Source organism: Danio rerio, chromosome 7, assembly GCF_052040795.2.
Source record: "Danio rerio strain M-AB ecotype USA chromosome 7, GRCz13ab, whole genome shotgun sequence".
Classification (NCBI taxonomy): domain Eukaryota; kingdom Metazoa; phylum Chordata; class Actinopteri; order Cypriniformes; family Danionidae; genus Danio; species Danio rerio.
Genome location: NC_141027.1, coordinates 44,022,891 through 44,043,303, shown reverse-complemented (window position 1 = coordinate 44,043,303; position 20,413 = coordinate 44,022,891). Strand labels below are relative to the sequence as shown.

The 20,413-nt window shown below is 34.8% G+C and overlaps 1 protein-coding gene across 7 annotated transcripts in view; it reads left to right on the top strand.

Moving 5' to 3' along the window:
* The window catches only part of cdh8 (cadherin 8), a 435,086-nt gene that overhangs the window by 137,892 nt on the left and 276,781 nt on the right, over nt 1-20,413 (top strand). For 4 of the 7 annotated variants that reach the window (XM_087261652.1, XM_087261649.1, XM_087261651.1 and 1 more), the window contains exons 1-2: nt 10,525-10,634; nt 13,577-13,687. The gene's annotated coding sequence lies outside the window, so the exon portion shown is untranslated. Of the gene's footprint in view, nt 1-10,524; nt 10,669-13,574; nt 13,688-20,413 lie in introns of those variants that run through there. The other 3 variants (XM_087261648.1, XM_087261647.1, XM_087261650.1) reach the window with 3 other exon arrangements.

The following is a 20,413-nucleotide window of genomic DNA, read 5'->3' as shown; positions in this document are numbered from 1 at the left end:
GACAGCTCCTTAAAGTAGAAGCGAAACAATTACTGGTTCTTAAAAGTGAGTTAGTGAATCACACGTTTAACAAAACAGTTAAAAAATATTCTTTAGAAACATGCAACAATTTAATATTGTGTCAAAACAATGATGAGTCTGCATAGCCAACACACACTTTTTTTAGACACACTTTTCGTTATTATTTATTTATTTATTTATTGAACGTTAATATATAGAGTCTATATCAGAAGCTTAGGTGATTGTCTAACAGATTATTTTCAATTATTGAATGTGAACAATAAACCTTAACTGCACCTCAAGATAAGTTGAAAGTAAAAGTTTAAACCATTTCCATATGAATCATTTTTTATTTCATATGTCTAATAAATGAAAAAGTCACTTCCAGGGAAACTAGCACAATATATCAATGATATATTAATGAAACTGAAAGTCACTTTGACAGATGCTGCATTCACACCAGACGCGGAAGAAGCACCAAGCGCAAGTTATTTACATGTTAAGTCAATGCAAAGATGCGAATAAACATCCTGAGGCAAATAAGGCTGTGGGAATGACGCGATTCGCTGAAAATCTGAACTTGAGCTGACATTTGCACTGTGTTAACCAATTAGGAGCTTACTCTTGTCTTCCTAAAGCACGGAAGCTAGACAGACAGTAGCCCTGCCTATGACGTAAATCCGCGTCTGTTGTGAAGTGACGTGCAAATGAAGCAAATTTGACGCGTGAATGAAGCTAGTGAACTAAAAATGTTCACGGATCTTTTTACACGCAAATAGCACGATTAATTCCCATGTACTACTTCTGGTGTTAAGACAGCAAACACTTTTTCTTCCGTTTTTAATACATCATGAGTGAGAAATGTTACACACAGTAACAAACGCTGTCATGTTATCTTGAGTTTGGATTCGGGTGCCTGATATCGTTTTGATGATGTACTATTGCTCAGCTGTTTTGAAAACCATTTAACAAACATTTGAGAGTTTGGTCATTCTAACATCATCTGTTGGGGCTAAATGAGTGTATTTCTTAATAAAATGTGTATTTGTGCACATTTCACGAGTTCACGTGCTCAATCAATTGCATCAACATGGTAAATGATTTTGGCATTGCTGTTCTGAAGCGGGAGGTCCAAGCTATCAACAACGATATCACTCACCCCGAAGAGAGCTCAGACCTCCCGTCCTTGGAGGAAGCTTGACTTGAGCTCAAAGTATGAGTTTCCCTGTATAAAACAGGAGGAGATGGGAAGGTTGACGGATGTCGGACCAAAAGTCTAGTGAAACTGATCAGGCTCCTCCTGTACTTACGTTAGGAACTTCATATTATCAGGATTCTGCCACCTCTGTCTTGTAAATTCATATTTTGGTGGCAGAGTTCACCCTCTAGTCTAGTTTTTTTTTTTCCTTTATGTTGTGCTCGGCTCAAGTTTTCTTGGGTCAAGCACTCATATTTCATTGTCTGTCTTTGTCTTTGTATGAGCGACATCCTGGCCGTGCTCAGGTCATGCCTGCACCTACATTCGGGCATGCTTGGGATGCGCACTCTCATCCTGGTGTGTTTGTTGTTTTGTTTGCAGCATGGTGTTTTAGTTTTCAATGCTCCAGTCTAGTTGATTTCGGTTCCGGTTGGCACTGAGATTGGAACATGCATGTGCGAGTGCATGGTAAGCGCTTTGTCTGTGTTGCCGTTGTTTGTTGCACGTGGTCTGTGTTTCATATGGACACACGGTTATCTAATTGGCTGCATGTTCTAGTCCTGTTTTACGTGAGCACATGGCTTTTGTTGTGTCTTTGTACCATGTGCGCTCCTGTCTATTGTCTACTCCCACCCTCCTTGTTAACCCATTGTTATTTTATTATGTTCACCTGTTTGTTTGCCAACTTGCTCTTGTTTATAGCTTCCTCTGTCTGCTGTCCTTTACCACTTCATCATACGTAGTTTATTCGTGTCATGTTGCGTCGTGTCCTGCCCAGCCCTGATCCTTGACTGCTTAGGTAAGTTTATTTTATGTTAATGTTTTCCGCCTTAGGGTTTTTTGTTTGTTGTCTTTTTGTTTTATTTTAGAATTAATAAACATTTAATTTGCTGCACTTGAGTCCCTGCTCCTTTCTTAACCCTACAACCTTGACACGCAAATCCTTTTATCAGATAACAGTCAATCAATTAATAAAGACCGAAAAAAAAAACAGAAATATAATTGATGTGCACATTTATTTTAGAATGTATACACATTATTCTTAGATGTCTATTAGATTCTTACAGACAGCCCAAATTTAGCCTGGTTTTAGCCAAGAGGACTATGTTTAGATGTCTATTAGACATTTTTTAAAAACAAAATAAAAATGCTTGCTGGGTAGCTGTTGAAAAAAAATTTATTGTTTTGTGAATAATTTATTTTCTTTCAATAGGCATCACATTTCATGTTTGACATCAACTCTTCAGTTTTACTAGGCTTTTGGCTGAGAAAAAAAAAAAAAGCTGTGAGGGTTTTGGTCAATGAGGCTTGCAGTAATACCGCTCTCTCCCTTTCAAGGAGAGATCCAACAGTCTGTATCACAAGGGATTAGACCATGGGGAAATGTTCCTAAATACTGCCAAGCAAAACTGCATTAGAATGCACGGTCGAGTCTAATTAAGGTGGTTTCTAAAGCATTATGTGGTGCAGTTGAGCAGGCCAAATACAAGACAGTGACACTACTGCCAGTCGCTCTAAAATGAAGACAAACCTTTCCTTCTGTCTGTTGCTGGCAAACCCAGTGATATAATGCTCCTCTGACCACAGAGGCTATCACAGCACCATTAGTGGATGTTTTAACCAGACATTTTTCACAATCATAATGTGCTGCTATCCTCACTCTAGAGTAAAAGAGATGTTTGCTTCAACTGCATCGTATTGCAAGCCCATGGAGAATAAATATCATGTTAGAGAATGAATGTTCCAGATGTTCTAAATGAAACAACCCTGCACAAGCAAACCCCCTGGAATGTGAACTTGTGAAACGTCTAAATGTAACGACAACAAGGCTGTTGTTTGTTACATTTTTACTCATGCATTGTCACACATGAAAAAAATAAAAAATAAAAAGTATTGACACCATCTAGAAATGCAGTAAATTGTTAAACATTTATTTTTCTTCTCTTGTTATTAAACCTGTTTTTCTATTACTTTATTGTTTTATATTTGTGAGCTAAATCTTAAAACTGTCTTATGGTATGACTCTCAAGTATGGTTCAGTAAAACTCTTGTAAATGAAAAGGAGATCGTAAAATAATGATTAAATACCTATAAAATAAATTTTACAAGTGGCTATTTTATAAATCACAATCTTTTTTTCATTCTTATTTTTCTAAAAGCATATAAGTTGATACATGTTGTCACTGAAAACCATGGTATGACACTATCCGCTAATGTTAAAGCAGGCAATTTCACCATGTAAAATGTAATTATTGGAATGACTAACTCAAGATCATGTGACTGAAGCCCCTTGTAAAAGCATGTACTTGTTTTTTTTTTTTTGTTTTTTTTCTAGATTTTTTATTTATTTATTTATTTTTATTTTTTTATCCCAGATTTTTCCCTTTTTCGGAACCCCTATAAAATTGTTAAGAGTTGTTTTCCTTTGGTATGACACTACACTCCTGATTTTCATTCACACAAGATATATTTAAGATACAGTTCAGAAAAAAATAAAAATACAAAAGGAACTTTGAAAGAACTGATAGAGTTAGTTATATTTTCCTCATCTTGGATTTATAAGGTTATATCTGCATTCTAAATTATTTTGAGATATGAGCTTCAAAGTTTTTGGATTTCATATAGCAAGCAATATGTGTGTAATAGTTCTCATTTATACATCAACATGACAGAGACTCTAAATGTACTTATACAAATAATCAAAATCCTCTTCAATTTGTAAATTGAGCTAAAACAAACAGGGCAAATGCAGATCGAACCTTCTAATTCTCAAAAGACATTTTGAAATTATAAGGTCCTATCTGGCAGATCATTAATTGAAGCATTACTTTTCAAGAATTACAATCAGTCTGCTTAATAATTTAAGTAAAAAATAATAAATAAATAAAAAATTTCAATGTTTTAGGATGATTATTGTTTCTTGTTCAAATTGAGCATACAAAGCTGTGCCAAATATTTTGACCACTGCAGATGCAAATTTGATGTAAATAATATTGTAATTTTTATTGAATTATATGCTTTATATTTATGTAAATATTTAACACAGGCTCATTTTGAAAACTTATTCCCGTGGACGTTTCTGGAGACCGCGAAATACGTCCCGGGAGCTAATGTTTTTTTTTGCAGTTTTTGCTTTTGCGAATCCACCAGAGGCTGCTGTCGGACAACCGTCTGTCTGACTGACTGAATGATTGACTGTGCGACTGGCCAATCGACTTACCCACCCTAACCTAAACCCAACCAATTTTACCGATTGACCCGCCCACCCGCTTACTTCCCTAAACCCAACCAATAATTTACAAAAGCCGTCCAAAAAAAGAAAAGCTCTCGTCTGATTTTTACCATGTTTTCGGATTTTACCACATTCTCACCCTGTTATGAACTTGTTTACTTTATATTTTGGATTCTGTTTTTGGCTGATTTCTGGAACCGGTCTTCCGCTGACTCGAACCGGGTCGTCTTCGTGGTCAACTCCTCTCTGCGTCTCAAGTCCACCAACATACATGATGAGCTAACTGGTCAAACTGGTTGCAGCGGGAAAGCCCTCCACACGGAGGTAAGCGGTCAGTCGGTAAGTGCGAAAAGGAACGGCATCATACAGCCCCATAGATTTGCTTAAAAAATTAAACGCTTAAAATTATTTACTTAAAATTAAATTTAACCTCCGGCTACATAATTTGCAGTCTCCAGAAACATCCACGGGACTACGTTTTCAGAATGAGCCTGGGATAGAATTATTGAATTCTATGTCCCATGAATTAAATTAAGTGTTTGCTCTTGAAGGCTTAATAAGAGACGCGAAAAAGCGCGCACAGCGGCCTCTCGCGGATCCGCGAAAACAAAAAACCACTCGAATACTTACCTCCCGGGACGTAAATCGCGGTCCGCAGAAACGTCCGCGGGCTACGTTTCCACAATGAGCCCGGGTTGAGCAAATGAGTTGTTTAACAAACACTGGAAAATGTTTCACTGACTATATATACACACATTAAATTCACATTAAATGTATTAATTTTTTAAATAAATGTTTCATTTTCAACAATTTACAATATAACAATTTCATATTAATATCAAAAATTCTTCTAAATCATCACATTTACACACATCTTTTCAATTTCAGGTTTCTTCTCAATTTTGTGTGGTGCAGCATTATTTAGTCGACTCTGATTTTGTGTTTCTTTCTGGTCTTTCCTGCTGTCAACAGAGTAATCCAGTAAAATGAAGAAAAGACTCTGACGAAATGACAGATAGAACCTTATAGAGCCAAGCTGGAGTTAATAATAATAATAATAATAATAATAATATAAATTATATGTTATATATATATATATATATATATATATATATATATATATATATATATATATATATATATATATATAAAACCGCTTTTCTGCATGGATTTGTTACCACACTAGTTTAATCCATGCTACTAACCACAGTACTGGCTAATTACCTGCCTATTATTAGGTTATTAACTATAGTAGTTATAAAGTATAATCTTAATCTATATCCCTACTCCTACCTAAAACCTAAAGCCAACTTCTACTTAGTGCTTTATTAAAGGTGCTGCATTGTATGTAAGTTTTTAAAGAAACATGCTTAAACATTCTTGTTTATCTGAAAAACATTGATGAAGTCAGATATTATGCTTTAAAATGTAAGTTACGTGCCAGAACGCTGTCTTTGTTTTGGTAATTTTAACCCGCCCACTGCCAGTTTATCCAATTATATTTCAGTAACCCTGGCTGCATTCATGGAAAACAGCATATTCCAGTCATTCATTCATGAAGACTGTCAAAGCATGCATCCGTGACAGAAATGTGACTTCGGTGGACAGTAACAGCCCTAAAATGAGACACAGATTTAGAGTTCCATATAAGATTATTAACTAGTAAATAATATAAATATTACAGACAGAAACATTAGGTGAGCAGGTTACATTGTAACCTTGTGTCCTAACAACACGCTACAGTATGTGACAAAGTTTGCAGTGATAAGCAAATTGGGTGTTTGCACCAGATGAAACATGATAGAATTTAAATACAGCCACTCAGAAGCACAGAATAGTGCACTTACTGCACTCTAGGGAAATGGTAAGGTTTACAAACTAATTAATACATATTAAACCTCTAACATTATTATTTGTACATGCTGAATGATTGATATTTGTTAATTTGTCTTGATCTTAAGTTTCAAATGGTTTATTTTATTTTCAAAATCTGAGATGAACTATCTGCTGCTGCTTTCAGTAGAATGGCAACAAATGTAAAATGGCATTTAAACTCACATTATTAACATTTAACACTGAATAAAGCACATGAGGTGTACCTGAGGTGACCATTGTCATTTATCCTGTTGCTTACCTGTGAGAAATAAAAGTCATTTCTAAAACATACATTTTAGGTGTTGGTTAGGACTAAAGCTCCTTTTATTTTGGAAAATATTCCTTCTATTGTGTACCATTGCTTTTACAGTTCAAATCAGCCTTAGACTTGATAGTCAGGCACACTCACATCAATCTGGCAACCTGCGCTTGCGTGGACTTGTCAGAAGAGGAGCCGAGTGAAAATGTGTTTTGATCCAGGAGTGCAATACCTTGTTCAACCACTGGGTGTCAAACCTGCATACAGCACCTTTAATCTAGTAGTGTTAGTTAATGGTTTGTTAATACAGCGAATTGTGACTTCAAATAAAGTTTTACCAAAATATTATTCTGTTATTATATTTATACATTCAGCTATTTGAGAACGTTTTTTTAAGATCTGTATCTAGCAGAAAACCCAGGTATGCATAGTTCTTGTTTTCTTCTTTACTCTGTCTGATGCACTCTGTTGTCAACATATAGTTTTCAAAAGAAGATCTATTGCATATTATGGTGGTGCAGCAATAAACATTGCTGACATGCCACATAAATGAAAAGGCCCAGGTTGCATTTATCAGTCGAACAGGTCATCCAATACCTCATTCACTGACATTTCGACAGTGGCTAAAGTACCCGTCTGACCTTTTACCGTTAGTGTTGTTGAGTTCTGCACCACACACTGTAAGAGCAATAAATATTAAACAGCACAGGTACACACCAGTCATAAATAAATAAATAATAAATATACAAAAGCCGGATTGAATAACATGTTTATAAAATCTCAAGTAGAAGAAAAATGTTGTGTAAAATACGTGTGTGATTTTCTGGAACATGATAATAACATTTAATCATAGCTTATAGCTCTCAGCCGGGTTTCTTCATTACAAAGGAGCTATGTATTAGTGAACAAAGACTGCAGACGTAACAGAGAAAATGTGTATAATAGATTAATATGTTTAAAGGGGAAAAAAGCAAGAGGGAGGCATAAAAGGTGGGAAAATGTGTGTGTTGAGGGGAGTCATTCTTGAAATGTTGCTCACTTTGCTTTTGAGAGAGCTTTTGTACTGTACTTAATTGGAGAGAGAGAGAGAGAGAGAGAGAGAGAGAGAGTGTGTGTGTGTGTATGTGTGTGTGTGTGTATTGTACATATTGCCAAAGGGCTCAACAGTGTGACCATTTCAGTTCCATTTGTAACTGAAAATTACTTCTTTGCGACCATGAAATAAATATTAATGTGCATCGGTGCAACTGACCAAATTGGAGCTCATGTACTGTTAGGTGGATACAATTAAATAAAGAATAAAAAAAAGAAAGAATACCACTGACATACCAAAGTGCACCTACAAATATGCTCTGTTTCAGCTTGTTGTATGATACTTAACAGTGCCATTTCAATTGCAGTGTTTTTGGTGGGTTGTATCAGCACTATTAGTAGAGTTTTTAGCACTGTCAGTGTTGTATGATGTTTGTGATATGGTTTACATGGTGTAAATCTATTATGCTGTAGATCAAATTACCCCGAAAGGTGGCAATAACATTTATAGTAACAGTATAAACACTATCACATTCTATTACGAAAAACCAGCTCGGTAAAACAATTTTTTTGTTTTAAAATTTGTCTGAACATGACATCCACTAGGGGTGTCAAAATTAATTGTTTCTTTAGTGCACCGCGATATAGAAGCGGACAATTCTGTATTGGTTCAGTAATAATCATAACCGGTTATTATGTACTCATTTTTACGTCATTCATGCGTCATTTATCTCATATGTGCGATGTCGCTGTAGCTTACTATGGCGAGGGAGGCGAGCGTAAGTGTTTACAATGCTCCAACTACTTAAAAACACAAAAACTGTGCAAAATTTGACTGCGTGTGTGTTTGCTGGACAGTCTATTACTGACACTTACAGTACAGCAGAAGCCCCTATTTCACTGCGATTGAGAGAACGAAAGTAAACTCCATCTCTTTCTCTCTCTCTCTCACTGTGGCCCATTTGAGCTGCTGCGTGGCTTTTCCTCTCCTCTCAGCTGTTACAGCGATACTTTTGGATACAGACACAAGCGCGTGCCTGCAGTGTTTTCTCCACCGCGTCTATCATGGATCAGCTGTGATCACCGCTGCCGTTTATCAGTGTCACTCATCTGTGAAGAGCGCAGTGCGCAAGAGCCAATCGTAGCCCTTTCTGTTGAGCGTGTAAACAATCAAAGGGGTGTAAGAACTTCAGACAAGGATCAGAAAGAATCAGAAAGCGAGCGGGATATTTGTATTTGTTTCTTTGCTATAAATGCTCTTGTTGTTTAAAGGTACAGTTTATATATCTGACTTTTGTATTAAAGGACAAAATTATATTACAAATACTATATAAATTTAAATATATGTATACATTTAATACAAGAATCACTGTGCTGTGAAGAAAATATAAAATGGAAAGCATCGTCAATGCACCGTGATATCGAATTGAACTGAATCGATGGCATAATAATCGTAACCAAACTGAACCGTGAGACCAGTGCAGGTTCACAGCTCTAACATCCACCATGCAAAAAAATGTAAACAATGTAAAAAATATATATTTTAATAATTGGTAAATAAATAAGTGCTAAGATTTTACCACTTAGTTTGCTTTCATATGCAGTCACAGGAGCAGAGGACATTCGGGCAATATGTTCCACCTGTCACTTATTTCCTTATTCCTATTTATGCCACTTCATTCCCTTCTTCTTTATATGTATGTTACTGTTCATGTATGTCCATTATATTCTGTTACTCATGTTGTATCCAGGGGTTCGTTCTTCATATGTGGATTACTCAGTTAGCTGGATTTGGTTATTGATGATTTTACACGATCCAGGATCATTTCGTTCTTCAAAACTGATCTGAGAGTTGTTGTCATAGGAACAGTTCTGCTAGTTCAAACCTGGTCGGAAACAGGTTTAATTCACATAAACAGGATTAAATTGGCTCAGTTCAAGCAAAGATAATACAGAAAGTATGTACCGAATTCTGATATTTTCTTACAGTAGTAGTTATATACACTTGGGATAATAAATTTTTTTTTAAACATATATAAAGTAGTATAGTTATCAATAAAATAAATAAATTTATATATTAATAAAACTTATGTAATCTGCACCCCCGAAATGACTGTACAAAGACTGCCACCTGGTGGTGCAAAGAGAAAACTTATTGATATTAACTTTTTAGATCGTTTTAGTACAATTTGTGTATGATAATAGACATGCACATATGTGATTTTTTTAAAAGCAATAATACATTTTTTGCAGTCATAAACATGTTTTGACAGTTAATATAACGATGATTTGATGCTTCATAAAAGTTGCAGACACCTTTACCAATATCAAAATGCTTTTGTAAACATCCAGTTATTCTTTACACCGATTAAAAAAGGCTACTTTAATAAAGAAAATCTTCTTTAAATATAGAACTAAATACATTGATATGCATTGAAATTCATGATGAATACTGTTGAAACATGAAAGTGTAAAGCCTGTCGCTTATAACAAATGTGGAAGATTATTGCGTGTCATATTTAACAAACTGCTAACTGCAAATTTGACGGATAATTTTGCTCACATAGATAATTGAATATTAATCAGATGATGTCATTACGCTGCTGTGCTGTCAGCCAATCGCTGCATAGCTGATCATGATTTCGAGGATCGATAGATCTGTCCTTCACAACACATGCAGTGATCTCAGATCAGTTTATCCAGACATTTTAATCAGATTCATGAACTTGTTTGTAGAACCAAATTAGCGAGAGATCAGTTATCAAGATTAAAAGATCCAGGATCTGCCAAATCATCTTATATCATTTAAGCGAGGTACGAAGAACGGACCCCATGAGTAACAGAATATAATGCACACACATGATCAATAACATTTAGACAATTAAGGGAAAGAAAGTGGCATAAATAGAAAAAAGAAAATAAGTGACAGGTGGAACACATTAACCCAAATGACCTGTGCATCTGTGACCGCATATAAAAGCAGATGACTAGTAGTGATCTGTAACAAAGACAACAGGAGAAGAGAGCATAAATGCAAGGTACGATGACAAGTTTGCTTAAACGTCATTAAAGGTTTAGTTTAAACAAAAATGTAAATTATGTCATCATTTACTCACAATTGACTTGCATTGAACTGAAAAGGAGATATTTTGAAGAAAACTGGAAATTTGTTACTATTGATTTTTATAGTATTTATTTTTCCTGCTATTGAAGTCAGTGCACTGACTAGAGGTAGAGGTTTTCAGCTTTCTTAAAAATATCTTCTTATACGTTCAGCAGAAATAATACTGTCAAAAGAATCATCAAATGTTTGAAATCGCACAAGGGTAAGTTTAAGAATGGGTTTTTAACTATAGTAGTTTGAACTGTAGCTTTGCCGAATGACTAAAAAGTTATCAGTATTATTGTGAAAAACTGTACATTTTCAGTCAAACCATCCTTTTACAGTCTTATACCAAATAAGGGCAGTATTTAAAGCTAAAAATGTAGGAAAACGTTTCTATTATGTTATTGTATTGTATTGCAATATGGAGCAATTAAGTGTTGATGTTAAATCAAAAATAATTAACAAATACTTGTCATGATTTGTGTGATGAATAAATAACAATACCTTGCTATGCTGAATTAGTTACAAAATAACTGTATATAATGACATGAAATGATAATGAAATGAACATGAAGTGATATAAATGCATGATAATAATTGAACCCAGCTTAAATGTAAAAAAAAAAAAAAAAAGGTTACTGTACCTGAAAGAGAGAGAATGGGACAAAGAACAGAGAGTCGGCCTCAAAGAGATCCTTATAGCAGTAAAGAAGATAGAGTTAAAGTTGGTTTTATATTCACATATTCTTCGTTTATTTAGAAGTCTCTATATTGTTTAACATGTTACTTTGAATATTCGAGCGGAATTAGCATGCAAGTGTGACTTGAAAACAACAACAATACCCTTTATTTGACTGTGAACATTGTTGTACTTTGATAATCATTGGTTGCTAATATGATTTTACTATTTAGAGTTTGCAAATAATACTTTTATGAAATTATATCATTAAGGGTAAAGTCTGAATGTGCGAATATAAAACCAACTTTACCTTTAACACGTATGAACATTGTGATTTGCTGTGCCTTTTCTTGCTGTCACGTGAGAGGCTGCTTTCAGATACAATCAGTGCCAAAACAATTGCTCGGGCATGTGTGTGAGGTGTGTGACACGTACAAGTGAGGATGGCGGTGGCAAAAATAAAGGTGGACATAAAGAGCGTTTTTTAATAAAAAGTGTAAGTCACATAAGCTTGTTCGCTATACTGAATGAGTGCATCATGATAATGCCGCTATTGCTAGTGTTTTCACTGCTTTTATGGTCAGTTTAACGTTAAAGCAGATATTATTATACATTATTCCCTGAAAACTAACTCCAGGATAAACACCTGTAAACTTATATGACCCTGATCAAACGTGCAAAATCAAACGTATATGACCCTAATCTCTAACGTAAGAGTAACATCTCCAAGTTTGGGTGAAACAATTTGTCAGAAAAACTACAGCCTGTGCTCCATCTTTTTATAATACTGAGACATGCTTAATTTGTACGAAAATAAACAAAAGTGTTTATTAAACTCTCTCTTTATCAGTTCATTAACATTACTTTAACATTACACTTTTAGGCCTGTGGCCAGCTTTTTGAAAGGAGAGATTATTTGTTTTCTGAAAAACTGCACCTTTTTGCAGTTATTCATCAGATTAATTATTCATTTTTATTAATTAAGGTGTAAATATTACATTTTAGTGAAATATTAAGAACTAATTTTTGCTGAATTATCTTGTTGGATAGTTTGATCATTGGATATTTTTAATGTACCCAAAATATTTCCTACCATTTTATCAAATTGCTTTATTTACGCATGTGCATTTAAACTGAAAGTTTTATTACAGTTTTATAAATAATATATTTGTCACCATAAAAGTTAAATCCACACACACAAGTTGGAGAAAAATGCTAATTTTAGAAGTAAATATTAAATGGCATATAGAGGTTTTTGCATATGAACTCTTCAAATATGACAATCTAAAAAAAAAATTGTCATAATTTTCTTTGGGAAATCTGTTAAAACTTGATTTAAATTTAAAACTGAAGCCTATAGGCAAATAAAAAACTGGCCAGCGCATGATTCAACCTTCCTCAGTGAGAATTTGGCCATTTGAATGATAAGATAAATTCAAATATAATAATAATAATAAAACTTTTGGTCTTTCAAACCACCTGAACCCCCCCCCCCCCCCCCCCCTTGGCTAAGCGTCTGACTATTTAATTTAACTTAATAAATTGTATAAAGGGAGGATTAATTAATAATATATTTATTCTTGGTGGGGGTGTGGGGGGATTTGATTCACTCGTCCCCAGTCCCCACCAATGTCAAGTGCAAACCTACGCCCTTGCTAACAGTGTAACTTAAAAACACAATAGGCTACTATATTTTAATAATAATAATAATAATAATAATAATAATAATAATAATAATAATCTATCTGTATTTGGAAAACTGTGGATTTCCTCACTTACACACATCAATGCTCGCGTAAGAACACTTTCCTTATCAATTGTGGCCATTAAAAAATCGCGAGCATTATATGAGCTTTACATCAAGTCCCATTTAAAACCAAGCTAAAACAGAAACACACACATCAAGCTTGTGATTTTGGAACACTTCCATGTGAAAAAGTATTGTATGATTCCAAATGTTTCTTGTGCAACTTAACATGAATGGTGAAAGATTCAGAAGCATGACAAAAAATATATATATTATAAATATTTTAATATCACAGTTTTCTTGTGTCATGACTACAAATGTTTCTACTTGTAGCCTTGTGCAGCTTATTGCTTTATTAACATACAGCCATTGCAGAAGCGCTGCAAGCTAGACTCCATTAATAAATCTGTCTGATGTTTTTTTATTTTTTTCCTCACATCCTGAATAGAGGCCAGACTCATCTTCGGTGAGCTGCACAGTGACCTGAAGCAAACTCCAACACAGAGTAATACCTGATGCCAGAAATTAAACTAACAATGAGGATAACCCATACATACAGGTAGGCTACATTTATGTAGCAGTACAATACAGATGGCCCTTTGTAAGAACACTTTTTGATTACTAATGAGAATGGGAATGGTTTTATATAACAATTTTAGCACTTACAAAATGTATATTGAGAGTAAATTCTGTTCAATATGTGCAAGGGAATAGTTGTATGCTACATTATACAGGGCAATTCTGCTCTGCAAGCTTTGTTTGTCCCAGGTGTGACTTTCCTGTCTCTGGAAGCCTCTGTCTTCAATATTTGCCTCAGTCACTGTCTCTATGGTTACACATCCATTGTTATTATGAGAATATAGATGGACTTGGCTTTGGTTATTGGTTCACACAGACAATATCCAAGCCACTCCTGTAAGCTGTTGTAAGGATTGAGAGTCACATGTATTAGATGGTGGTCAATCTCAAAGACAGACTGTGTGAATAGAACTATGTAACAGTAGGTTATGCTTTATGTTTCCATTTATTTTGTGGTTTTTAGATTAAGCTGGCTAATATGCTTGTTAAAATTTTAAATTCTAAAAATTTACTGTAGCAGTTCAGCAAACCTAATGCATGAAAAAGTATACACTGAATACTACTGCTGCTACTACTACTACTACTACTACTACTACTACTACTACTAATAATAATAATAATAATAATAATAATAATAATAATAATAATAATAATACAATATTTTGACAGTTTGTTTTATCTTTTCTCTCTACTTTTTAATGTTTTGATAAATTAAATATTATGTTTTGCTAAAACAGTTACATTATGTTATAGAGAACAACCTGAGAGGGAAAAGTGGAAAAATTCTCAAGGTCACTCGGAAACATATGTTCACCAACACAGTATTGATATAGAGATCAATATGGGACACCTATCAAAACTGAAAGTCTTACCATGACACAGAGTGAAAGGAAGTAGAACCTTCTTTGAGGAAAGAAAAAAAGAGAGAGAGAGAAAAAGATGCATTTCACAGAGGCGTCCATGGAGAACAAGCAGGCAAGATAGAGTGCCCTTCAGTTTTCCATCTATATTTTCTTGTGTTTTTGATATAATGGACTGACCCTGATGTTTAATTCATGTTTGTTTTTACAAGACGGAACTAGAAAGGATTTTTGTCAGTGATAAACAAAGACATTCCTTTTTGTCAAAATACAAGCAAACTACTGTACTTCTGCAAAAAGAATGTGGAACATTTCTAATCACTTATAACTTAATTATTCACTGACAAAAGTCTTGTTGTGGATCCCAGTTGTGAGAGCAACAAATACTAACTTCTGGTTGATCATTTGGAAAAGTGGCAGAAAGTAGATTTTTCAGATGAATCATCTGTTGAACTGCACCTTACCAGTGGTACTGAAATTAGGCACTGAAATTCATATGCTGATTTGATCCGGTACATTCTGGTTACATAGGTACCTGTGCTATAATGCAAACATCTGTCTGATGTTTGATGGCGTCAATGTCCATGAAAATCGGGTTGACATTAGAATTCAGAATTCGTCAATGTCCAACGTCAGACAGACGTCAATGTCCAACGTCAGACAGACGTCAATGTCAGGCAGACGTTGCATTTTGGTTGGAAATAAAAATCGAATTTGTTGTCAGAATTCAACGTCAGGCAGACATCCTTGTGCAACGTCGGGCAGACATCAACATCCAACGTCAGACAGATGTTGCATTTTGGTTGGAAATGAAAATCGGGTTGACGTCAATGTCCAACGTCAGGCACTGGGAAACACCCATACACTCTTGCATTCACACTCATACACTACGGCCGATTTAGCTTATTCACCTATAGCGCATGTGTTTGAACTTTGGGGGAAACGAGAGCATCTGAAGGAAACCCATGACAATACAGAGAGAACATGCAAACTTCATACAGAAATGCCAACAATATGTAAATATGTATAATCTTAAAATACCCTCTTAATGTTTAAATGATAAATAATTATTCACTGTGTTTTGAATGCACACTATTATGTGGTTAATTTATTTTGCATTTCACATAAACTATGACAATATAATTGTATTGGTTGATAATGATCGTCATAATGACTACGTAAAGGCGAGAGCTTATCTTAACTTTATTCTTCATGGTCACTTCTTGATAACACCATCGTGGAGTTTTCCTTTTATTATTTAAGCAAATATGATTGTAAAAAAAAAATAAAAAAATATTTGGTGTAATCCTCCATTCACTGTTCTCTACGTTTACCCATCTGACTTCCACACTGAGAAACCTGGAAATGTGAAAAAGGGTCATGTGACATAACAACCTACAACTGTTGAGTTAATCAGGGCGGGTGTGTCCAAAGGGGCGACCTAGGTGGCTGCCTAGGGCAGCAGAATAGTGAGGGCAGCATCAGCGACACACCCATACGTTGTATGGACTTCACACTATGACATTAAAATGATGCTGGATATTAGTTGGTTAGATCCACAACCTAAAGCTAACCAAGCCAACCAAAGATCGATATCTAGTGATGTTACACTTTGATGTTGTATAGACATCACATTATGACGTTTATATGATGTTGAATTTGGGTTAGTTAATGCCACACATTTTAACCAACCAAAGATCAATGTCTGCTGATGTTAGGCTTTGACATTGTATGGACGTCACATTATGATGTTAAGATGATGTTGGGCTTTGGTTGGTTAATTCCACAAGCTAAAACCAACCTAAGATCAATGTCTACTGATGTTACACGTTGATGTTGTATATGGATGTCACATTATGACGTTAATATGATGTTAGATTTGGGTTAGTTAATGCCACAAACTGAAACCAACCAAAGATCAAAGTCTGCTTATGCTACACTTTGACGTTGTATGGACGTCACATTATTCTGTTGAGATGATGTTGGATTTTGCTTGGTTAATGCCACCAATTTTAACCAACCAAAGATCAACCTCTGCTGATGTTAGACTTTGATGTTGTATAGATGTCAGATTATGATGTTTAGGTGACGTTGGACTTTGGTTGGTTAATTCCACAACCTAAAACCAACCTGAGATCAATGTCTACTGATGTTACACTTTGACACTGTATGGACGTCACATTCTGATGTTAATATGATATTGGATTTTGGTTAGTTATTGCCACAAATTTAAACCAATCAAAGATCAACGTCTACTGATGTTACAATTTGACGTTGTATGGACATCACATTATGATGTTAAGATGACGTTGGACTTTGGTTGGTTCATTCCACAACCTAAAACCAACCAAAAATCAACGTTTGCTGATGTTATACTGACGTTGTCTGAAAGTCTTATTATGACGTAATGTGACATTAAACTGTCATTGGATTTTGCTCCCTGACGTCGCACCCAAAATATAACCAAATACCTATATTATATGATGATGTGTACCTGCTGTGTTCTGATACCAAATGATCAACTAGAAGTCGAGTTATTAATTGCTGTACCAAAAACTTCTATAGGTGACAACTTTTGTCAGGTAGTGTATGGATGGCTTTATGAATCTAAAGCATTTCCGAACATTCACATTTTGTACATGCACATATATTTGGGTAGAAATCCACATATTTTATGCATGAGGCCTTGGGACAATGATGTTGTCATTTTAGGTCTTTTACAGTGTAGCTTTGGCTTTATGCTTGGGGTCGTTATCTTCCTTGGAAATAAATCTCTCAGGTTGCAGGTGTTTTGCAGACCCCATCAGGATTTGCTTCAGGATTTAGCTGTTTTGTGCTGGATTTGTTTTACTGTCTACCTCACAAGCCTTCCAGGACCCGCTGCAGAGAAGCATCTCCACAGCATAATGTCGCCACTATCATGCTTCACAGTGGGGAAAGTGTGTTTCTGATGATGTGCAGCGCAGCTTACGCCAAACATGCCGTTTAGTCTGTCGGCCAAAAAGCTCAATTGTGGTCTCGTCAGACCATAAACTCTTCTTCCAGCTGGCTATAGAGCTCCCTATATGCCTTCAGGCAAACTGTAGCCGAGAAGTCATATGACAATTTTAACAATGGCTTTCTCACCCTTTTCTCTGTGACTGGTGAAGCACAAGGGCAGAAAAGTGTGCATGTCCAATTCTTAAATTGATACATCAAAGGTTTATTTACACTCATTATTCAGTTGAATCAACTAAAAGTGCAAATTGGGGTACAATGTATAAAATTCATTAAATATATTGACTGGAGTGATGATGTGCCTCCCAGCAGACACACAACATTAAGGCCAGCGTTTAAGGAAAATGTTATTTTAACGTCCAAAACGATGTCAAATAATGTTGATTTTTGATTGATTTTAGGTTGTGTTTGAAACTGACCAAAATGCAATGAGTGTCTGTTGGACATTGATCAACACTGAGCCAACGTTGAGTCAACATCTTAAATCAGCGTCATTTTGATATCAAATTTTGACATTTATGCCAAAATTCAACGTTTAATAGACGTCATATTGGTAACGTCTACGTAACATCATTAGACGTTGATATTTGGTTAATTTTAGTTTGTGTTGGGGAGTAACCAAAATGCAACATCTGTCCAATATTGGACATTGACGTCGACCTGATGTTTGGTTCTTACATCAACCCGATTTTCATTTCCTAACAGAATGGAATGTCCTATGATGTGACATCTGACATCATGTTGTTTTCCTACACCTGCTGGGATGTCTCATATACACCTATTTTTATTATTATTATTATTTTTTTATATTATTTATATATATTTTTTGTAAACCCAAATATCAAATCAGATACAAGGATGATGCCCACTATATTCACTATACACTGAGCACTCAGATGAGGAATACAATGGATCAAGACCTGAATGTACACTGTAAAAAAAAAAATAATAATAAAAAAAATAAAAGACAACACATATTTTCTTTGTTTCTTTAACTTAATTTAAGAAGTTAATCAGGTTTTAACTAAGGTAATCAAGTTATACAAGTTAGTTCATTTGACATTTTGGCTAAGCAATGGCACAAGACACAATTAAACACTGTTTTAATATTATAATAAGTATTATATTTTCCAATTATTATACAACTGTGGGCCACTGCGGTCTAGATAATGATTTGAAAACACTTAAGCTGATATAACTGAGAGATGTTTTAAATCAGTGGGTCTTGTCCAGTTCTAAATATTCTAAATAAAGAGCAAAAAATTCAACTTTAATATGGGAGAGAGAGAGATAGGGTGGGCTGGATTTGTTTTGATTAAAATATATCAGTTACAGGAGCATTTAAATATTACATTTAATTTAACCAAATTTCAAAGCATGTTCTTAAATTGCTAGAAAAAAAGTTAGGTTAAATGAGTTGAGCATTAATATAACATGCCATTTGTTCATTAATGGCTTTTGCATTACATAAAGTTCACTATGTGTGTTACATAAAGTATAGAGTGAGTCACTTTACCTGTGAGCCGAGTTAATATGTTTCTCTTTAGACTATGTGGTGGTCTTATGAAAAAAAAATCCAAAAACAGCCACAAGATTTTAATTAATCGGTTATATAATTTATTTAATTTATACCCAGTTATGGGGGAGGTTGAGGAAGAGTATATATCAGGGAAAAACAAAAATCTGTAAAATCAAATTTCAGTTGATGCCTTTTTAACTGACCATTGCAAGCTAAGCTGCCGTAAAATGTCATTATGGTAATGTGTGTTTGATTATGCAAAATGAAAGCATAACAATGAATTTAACTTACACACTATACAGCTCCAATTTAATGATCATACAAATCCCTTCATGCCACTTTGAAGCAGGCGCATTAATGAGACCAAATGGAAAGAAATAAATAAACATGGTGTTGCATTCGTGAGAAATCAGACATACCGTTAAACATTACAAATAATTTAACAAATATAGTCCACAGCATTACTCACCCAACAAGCAGGTCATGTGTTACCACAAAATCTCAACTTACCATAAGTCTCTGTTTACTGTGGCAACACAGACGTTTTATTGCCTAAAACAATTTTCAAACTCTTAGGGGCTGTTTACGCTATCACATTTTCATTTTAAACCAGCATTTTAGAATAAAAACACTCCAGACTAGATTATTTTTATTGTGTTTCACAAAAACAATCTCTGTTCATACCGTCCAGCCTAAAATGACAAATATTCACACTCATTGTGCATGTGCATATTTTGCCAGCATCCATATTTGCTGGTTAACAGTTTTTTAATGATCATATGAGAGTGGTTTGACGAATCAGGAACAAATATGTAATAGTCAAGAAAACCAGTCAGAGAGAGACATTGGTCATTCGCCCTTCCTTTTTTAAGTCAGCATTTTAGTCCATCTACAATTAAGCAGAACACCTATATATTTTTTTTAAACTAAAATAGAGCCTGTGAAGTTTTCAAAATGACCTGTTTCCAAACAAAAACCATAACAAGCCTTTTAAAACTAAAACAAATTCGTATAAACGCCACTTTATGGACATGGTGCAAGCATGCTTGTTGATTAATTCCTTTGCTTCCCTTTTGTTTCATTCATCCATTCTCACATGTCCTCTAGCCTTTGAATGTGAGCTTGATTTTTGTGTATTAAGTCATGTGTTTAGCCATTGTGCATATGCCACATTATCTAAACAAACTTTTGTTTCTCACATTTACAAGAGCTGCATGCTGTAACCGAAATAGTTTTTGAATACCATAGTTATTTTAATGTGGCCTCTAAAAATAACTTTTTGATTTTTAATACAATCAGCGCTGAATGTCTTTGGGGTGAAATCTTTAGA